A 7018-nucleotide genomic window follows, 5' to 3' on the forward strand; every position below is an offset into this window, starting at 1 on the left:
AAAAATATTAAATAAATAAATAAATAAATAAAAAAGATTTACATGGTAGCACAAAATGACTAGTAACCATAATATTGTTACTAACACAAATTAATTCCAAATCTAGTATTTTAAGTAACATACTCAAAATTTCCTCATTATTTTTCATAAAAAGGAACACAATTTAAAAAATCTCACTTATATTTGCATCTGTGAAAACGAGGTACCCTAAAGTGTGGCTACTAGATCTTCTAAAAATATTTTAGTGTTCTCCCTAATAATTGAGGAAATTCATTACTCGCATTAATAGAGAATTGTAAACAAAATCCATTATCATTAATCAATTATTATTGTTCTAATCACATTAACTTTCTCTTTATTTTAAAGAAAGTTACAGAAGTTAAATTTTATGTGCTGTTTTAGATTTTGGCAAATTGCACATATTTTCATTACGGAACTAAAACACTCACAGGATCTTGCTTGTATGTCTGCCTTATGGATAAATGCCAGTATCCTTTGCAGATAAGAGAGGAGGTGTGCAAATAATTCTACAACTTTCTCAAAATCAGAAATTGTTAGTCTGCTGGAAAATGTTCTCCAGCCTTCATTACAATGATAAATGGCAGAGTGATGGTGTGTACCAGGGCAGGACAATCAGTAGCCTGAAGAACCACAGGGATGTAGTAGGTCATCATTTCCATTTTTATTGAAATTCTTTTTTCCTCAGAGCATCATTCCTTTCAGCGTTAACAAAGATGCTTTTGAGTTCTAAGTCCTTGAGCAGAAGTAATTTCCAAGTCACCTGATGCTTCTTTGTGAACTTTTACCAAATTCCATCCAGTCATGTTTCAAGTGCCACCACACTATTGTTTCTCGAAAATGATATCTACAAAGACTGGAACATAAAGATAAATTTCTCTCTAAAATATCTAATGAATTATAAATCATATTCAAATTGAGATAAAATATATGAGAATATCATCTCATAATTTCTAGTCTATCCTATTTATTTTATTGATTTATTTATTGCTTATTCATTCATTCATTCATTCATCCACTGATTCATTTCTGGATGTAAGGTATGTACATGAAGTAATTATTTTGGAAAAAGTAATTTATAATCTCACACATAATGAATGGCAGTAAGGCAAATGGGAATTACTTTTTTCCTCTGTTTATTATATTCTTTAGCTCCTGGAAACCAATCTCACTCTAGCTCCAATCTTGCCAGGAATTGCTGAGTTCCAAAGAAAAAAGACCTGATTTCCAGGTTACAATTTTCAGCTACTCTGAAAAATGCTTGTTCCTTCAATTCTTCCATTAGCCTAACATCTATAAGGCTTGACAAACATTTTATTAGACCAGGACACATTTTCCTAGTATGGATTATTCACTGCGTATATGCAGTATTGGGGTGAATGCAGTTCTATCTCACTTCGCTTCCTCAGTGTGATGGCAATAAGCATAAAATTAAGAGTCATTAGAACTAGGTTTACAAATTAAACCTAGATAAATAACATTTGAAAACAAATTGATGTTCCATTTTCTCAACTGTAAAATATGCACTATAATTTAATTGCAGGAACATTGAAAGGATTAAATGAGATTATGTATATAAAGTACCCTGCATGTTTTGAATCCAGAGAATCCATTGACCACTGGTCACTTCCACAATCATCCATATTGCTTCATCTATAAAGCTATGAAAATACTAGTGCAAAAAGATACCGGTATCCCACTGTTCCCAGTAGCATTATTTACAACTGCCAAGATATAGAAGCAATCTAAGTGTTCATCAACAGGTGAATGAATAAAGAAGATGTGGTATACACAAACACACACCCATGCACACACAAACACTATGAAATATTACTCAGACATAAAAAAGAATGAAATTTTTCCATTTGCAACAACATGGATAGACTTGAAAGGTATTATGCTATAATAAATTTTTTATAATGACATTTAGCAGAGACTATTTGATAGATTTCTTTATTAACATGTATACTCTCTTAATACTTTTATCTACCTAAGTATTGTTTTCCAACATGTCTGTAATACAGAATAGGCAATACCATCTCTTACTAAAAAAATGTTCTCAGAAGGCCTGGTAAAGCACAATCTTATTAGTGAGATCAACAAATAACAAGGTTATTTTGGTAATTATGTGCTTACATTTTTATCAAAGGATTTGGGATGCACTTGCCTTACATTGTTTTCTAATTTATATTGACTAATTTATGGTTAAGTTCTAATGTGCTTTCTATTTTTCATAGTTCATTAGACTTAATTTTAAATTATTCTCAGATTTGTTTTCATATTACAATATTTTCAATAAAGACTTGAGCTACAGGTTTTCCTTGATTTTCCTTTTCGGTTTTTCAACATGCTCTTCATATGGTAAATATAATCCTAGCAAATAAAGAAATGGAAGAGTTTATACACACACACACACACAAAAACACACATATATAGATAAACAGAAATATTATATATTATACATATATAATCAAAAAACATTATCTTGAGATATCATGGAAACAGTGTACACACAAAGGTTCCTAAAATCTTCAAGAAAAATATTTTATAATACAGAATATTAATAATTACCCATTATCCAAAGTATATTGAAGACCTTTCTAAAGATGAATTATGCATGATTACACCTGAACTAGCTATGGCACGCTCTGGTTAAAATATAATACTTTCTGATTCAGATATACTGCCTCTATCTGACCTATATCATTTATTAAACTCAATGCACCACATATTGAAATAGCTATATCCCCAATGAACAAGACATACAATCTATCCAATCAACATTACTTTACACTGCCTCTAATATATCATAAAAAAACAAATTCTCTTTGACAACATTCAAGGGTAAGATACACTTTCTGGAGCTCATAATGACTCAACATTAAAAAATAGTGTTCAGGATTTGAAATCTAAATATATCACATTTAATTCATCGCTATTCTTCTGATTAAACATACAGACCAGTTTTCAAATTCAGGAACACTGAGATATAGAAACAAACAATGAAGTAATAGAATTTGTGTTTTCACATTATGCTTATCTAAAATATATATAAATATATAATAGGATATGCAATAGTAAAAATATAAAATTTTACAAAATAGTCTATCAGTCGAGTTTCTCTAGAAACATAGAATCAATAAGAATACTTATGATGAGATTTATTTGAAGGAACTGACACACAGTTTTGAGAGCCAGCACGTCTGAAATCTATAGGACAGGCCAACAAGCTGGAAAACACTCTAGTAGGAGCTGATGCTGCAGTCTTCTTTTTTTTTTTTTTTTTTTTTTCATTGTGGAAAAATATACCACAATACATTTTCATACAAAACAAGGTGTTCCCTCACATCTTGGTCCCTCTGCTGAACTTTGCCTCTTTGAGATCCTCATCTCCTAGCAGGGTTTCCTAACAGGTTTTATGTGTATGCTTCAAGGACATGAAATATACTCCCTCTAGATAAATATCAGTATTTTGTATATTAGTATTTCTTAAAATGGAATTTGCAAAAGAATTTGCTAAGTTTCAAAGAATTTTGTTTTTCCATTAAAAAAGACTTGATTATTACTCAAGATTAAGAATCACTATTCCAGGTAATACATTCATTTTACAATGTAGAATTTCTCTCAATAAATGAGTATCTTTTCTTTAGATGAGAATCATATACATTATGGTTTTCCCTTCTTTTCCTTCTTTTACTTGAAAATATAAAAGAAAATTAAATGTTTAACTGTGATAACTATTTTCCCTCTTTATAATGTAATTTGCCTGCATGTCTTAATCATAAATTGTCCAATTTTACATGTTTTATATTATATACCATGCTTCAAATTCTCTCCAAATAGAATTTGTAGGTTTTGAATGCATGCTAAAAAAAATTGGTTTGAAGTAGCAAATTGTAGATTGAATAAATTACAGCTTAATTGACTCTAAATTATACAACTCCTTTCTTCAATAATAGCAACTTTTTTAAGTACTTACAATGTGCCATGGGATTGTGCTAATCAATTTCTTGTAAATTTTTGTAAAACCCTAAGATGTAGGCACCATTATCACCGCCCCCCAACTTTCCCAGTATACAGAAATTCAAAGAAATGAATCTTCCACACTGTCATGAATAGGTCCTGTCAGGACTCGAATCTGACTGAATCCAAGCTCAAGCTCCCAATCATAATGCATAAGGCATCCTAAACTGCACATTCTGTTCTGCATTATTGATGGCTTTTCATTTTTCTGAGATTCTTTGTGGAAGAATATTCACTGCTACATCCAACAAAGCAGAACTCTTGTGTTCAAACAAACTTTTGGTCCCTCTGTTAAGTCTCTTATTGCATTTGCCCTCTTAGCGGAGTCCTAGCCCATCCTCCACCCCTGGTCCTGCCTCAGACCCTGGTTCCTCAATACAGCTCCTGTCCCTTACACCCTGGTAATCCAGCAGCCTGTTCCCTCACATCTGATCTGCGAGCAGGCCTCCAGCTCTTCAGACTGGTGATCCCCTGCTGTGTCCTCCACTGCAGGTCAACGGGAGATCCTGAGAGAGGGATGGCATGGCATACAAAACACACAAGACTCTTTTACATTTTAAAAGTGGGGTCCAGGAGGCACTGTGTTCCACTGAACAAAGGCACCTAGGCTTTAGCCCACATGAGTTTTATTAGGGAAGGTAACCTGTTTAGATTAGTGAGCAAGAGCAGGCATAGGGAGTGTTAAAGCTATCTCTTAGTGAGATTTAGGGAGACCACTAGCAATAAAAGTCACAGGTGTATACATCTAGGATATAGTGCAGCTGCCTAAAGAACAACACAATTAACGTATAAGCCCCTTTTTTTATTTTGACAGGAGACCCTGCACTTTAGAACTCTGTGTCGGCAGATGTGCTTATCTGGCTTTTGCGATCACAAGCATTCCTTGGCTTATTGTGGTTTGGCACATATCAAGTTTACTTTCTGCAGAGTTCAGCAGTTCAGTGGTCTCCAACAATCCCCATAGAGCTCCATAGCAGGCTGGCGATCCCCACAGAGCTCCACTGCTTCAGGCACCTACAGAACCTTCAGACCCTGCTTTTCCAGAAAAGTTGTGGTTCTTCTATCTCAGTGAACAGTACTCTTAGCAAACTTTCACAGAGACTTTTCCTTAAACAGGTTCAACCCCAACATTTAAGTAAGGGAACCGATACCTTTCCTCTCCCCCTTCTTCTCCAGAGTTGTGTCTTTTTTCTCCCCGTTATCCTCTTTTTCTGCTTCTTAATCACTCTCTTCAACTTCCACCACCATCTTTAGGCCTAGTTTCAGTTCATGGACTCACCCTAAAACTCACCCAATGTCTCCAGAGCTTCCAAACTGCTCTTTCCTTTATGTCTCCTTTTTTTTTTTTTTTTTTTTTTTTTTTTCCATTTTAGGGCCGCACCTGTGGCATATGGAAGAATTTTCAGACTAGGGGTTGAATCAAGAGCTGTATCTGCCGGCCTATGCGCCTATGCCACAGCCACAGCAACACAAGATCTGAGCCCCATCTGCGACCCACACCACAGCTCACAGCAATGCTGGATCCTTAACTCCCTGAGCAAGGCAGGGATTGAACCCATATCCTCATGGATACTAGTCGGCTTTGTTACCACTGAGCCACAATGAAAACTCCCATATTTTTCCCTTCTGTTGGAGGAATTTCTTCTTTCTTGGGGAAGCCTCATTTTTGCCCGTAAAATATTTAACTAATTGGATGAGTCCCACCCACATTATTTTCTTTACTTAGTCAATTGATTATAGATGTTAACAACATGGACTTCACACATCAACCACGTGTATTATAAACAATACAGTCACAGCAACACCTAGATTAGTATTTAATTGACAACTGGTTGCTATAGCCTAGCCAAGCTGACACATAAACCAAATCATCGCAAATGCTGAGTAAATGAGTTACTGAAGAGTTATTGGTTTATTTTGCATGTAAGAGAAAATAAGCACTAGAATTTAAACAAAATATATTTTAAAATCATTCCAGTTCTCATTATGGCTCAGCAGGGTTAAGAACCCGACATAGTGTCTGTGATGATGCGGATTAGATCCCTGGCCTCTCTCAGTGGTTCAGTGTTGCAGCAAGCTGCAGCACAGGTCACAGATGTGGCTTGGATCTGGTGTTGCTGTGGCTGTAGCATAGGCCTACAGCTGCAGCTCTGATTTGGCCCCTAGCCTAGGAACTTCCATATGCCACAGCTGTGGCCTTAAAATGAAAAAAAAAAATTCCAAAATTATATGAGAATTTACTGTTTTATATGTCTTACCCAAAGAGGATTAAGTATTAAAAGATATAACTCTCTCAGAATACCATTTTTTAATGGATGGTATAATCTACAATTTCTAAATATCCCAACTGCCAATTTGCCTTCTTGCATAACAAAGAAATGCCTTAAATTAGTCTTATAAAGGAAAAAAATGGTCATTAAAGGAGCAAAATTATAATTATCTTATTTAGGTTTTGCTGTTACAACATAGCAAAGATATAATATGCTTCTAACATTTATTCTCAGTTTCTACCCTTGTAACTAAATCCTGTATTCTTAGCCAGGGCTCAGGCTATTCAGGATCAACACTACATTTATGAGTCTTCCTTGTAGCTAGGTGTAACATGTAACTAATTTTGGGGATGGGATATATAAACAAAATGTTCTGTGACAACTCCATTGTTATTTATCCCCTTAAAAGCAGCTTCTTTCCTTTCTCTCTCTTTTTCCTGCTATCTGAAATGGAGCTAGAGCTCCATTTTTTGGAGGAGGAGCAGTTTTGAAATATGAATAAAACCCTTGAAAGTAGAGCAAAACACAGAAAGACTGCATGCCTGGATATATTATGGATTGCCTACTTCTAAATTTTTAAATGAGAGAAATTAACTTGTCAATGTTATGCCAAAACTAACAGAGATGATATATTTAACTATATAGTGAAAGTAAAGCTTCCAGAAAAATAAATTACATCATTCTATAGCATAATTTTAAAATTAAAT

Source organism: Sus scrofa, chromosome 8 (assembly GCF_000003025.6).
Source record: "Sus scrofa isolate TJ Tabasco breed Duroc chromosome 8, Sscrofa11.1, whole genome shotgun sequence".
Lineage (NCBI taxonomy): Eukaryota > Metazoa > Chordata > Mammalia > Artiodactyla > Suidae > Sus > Sus scrofa.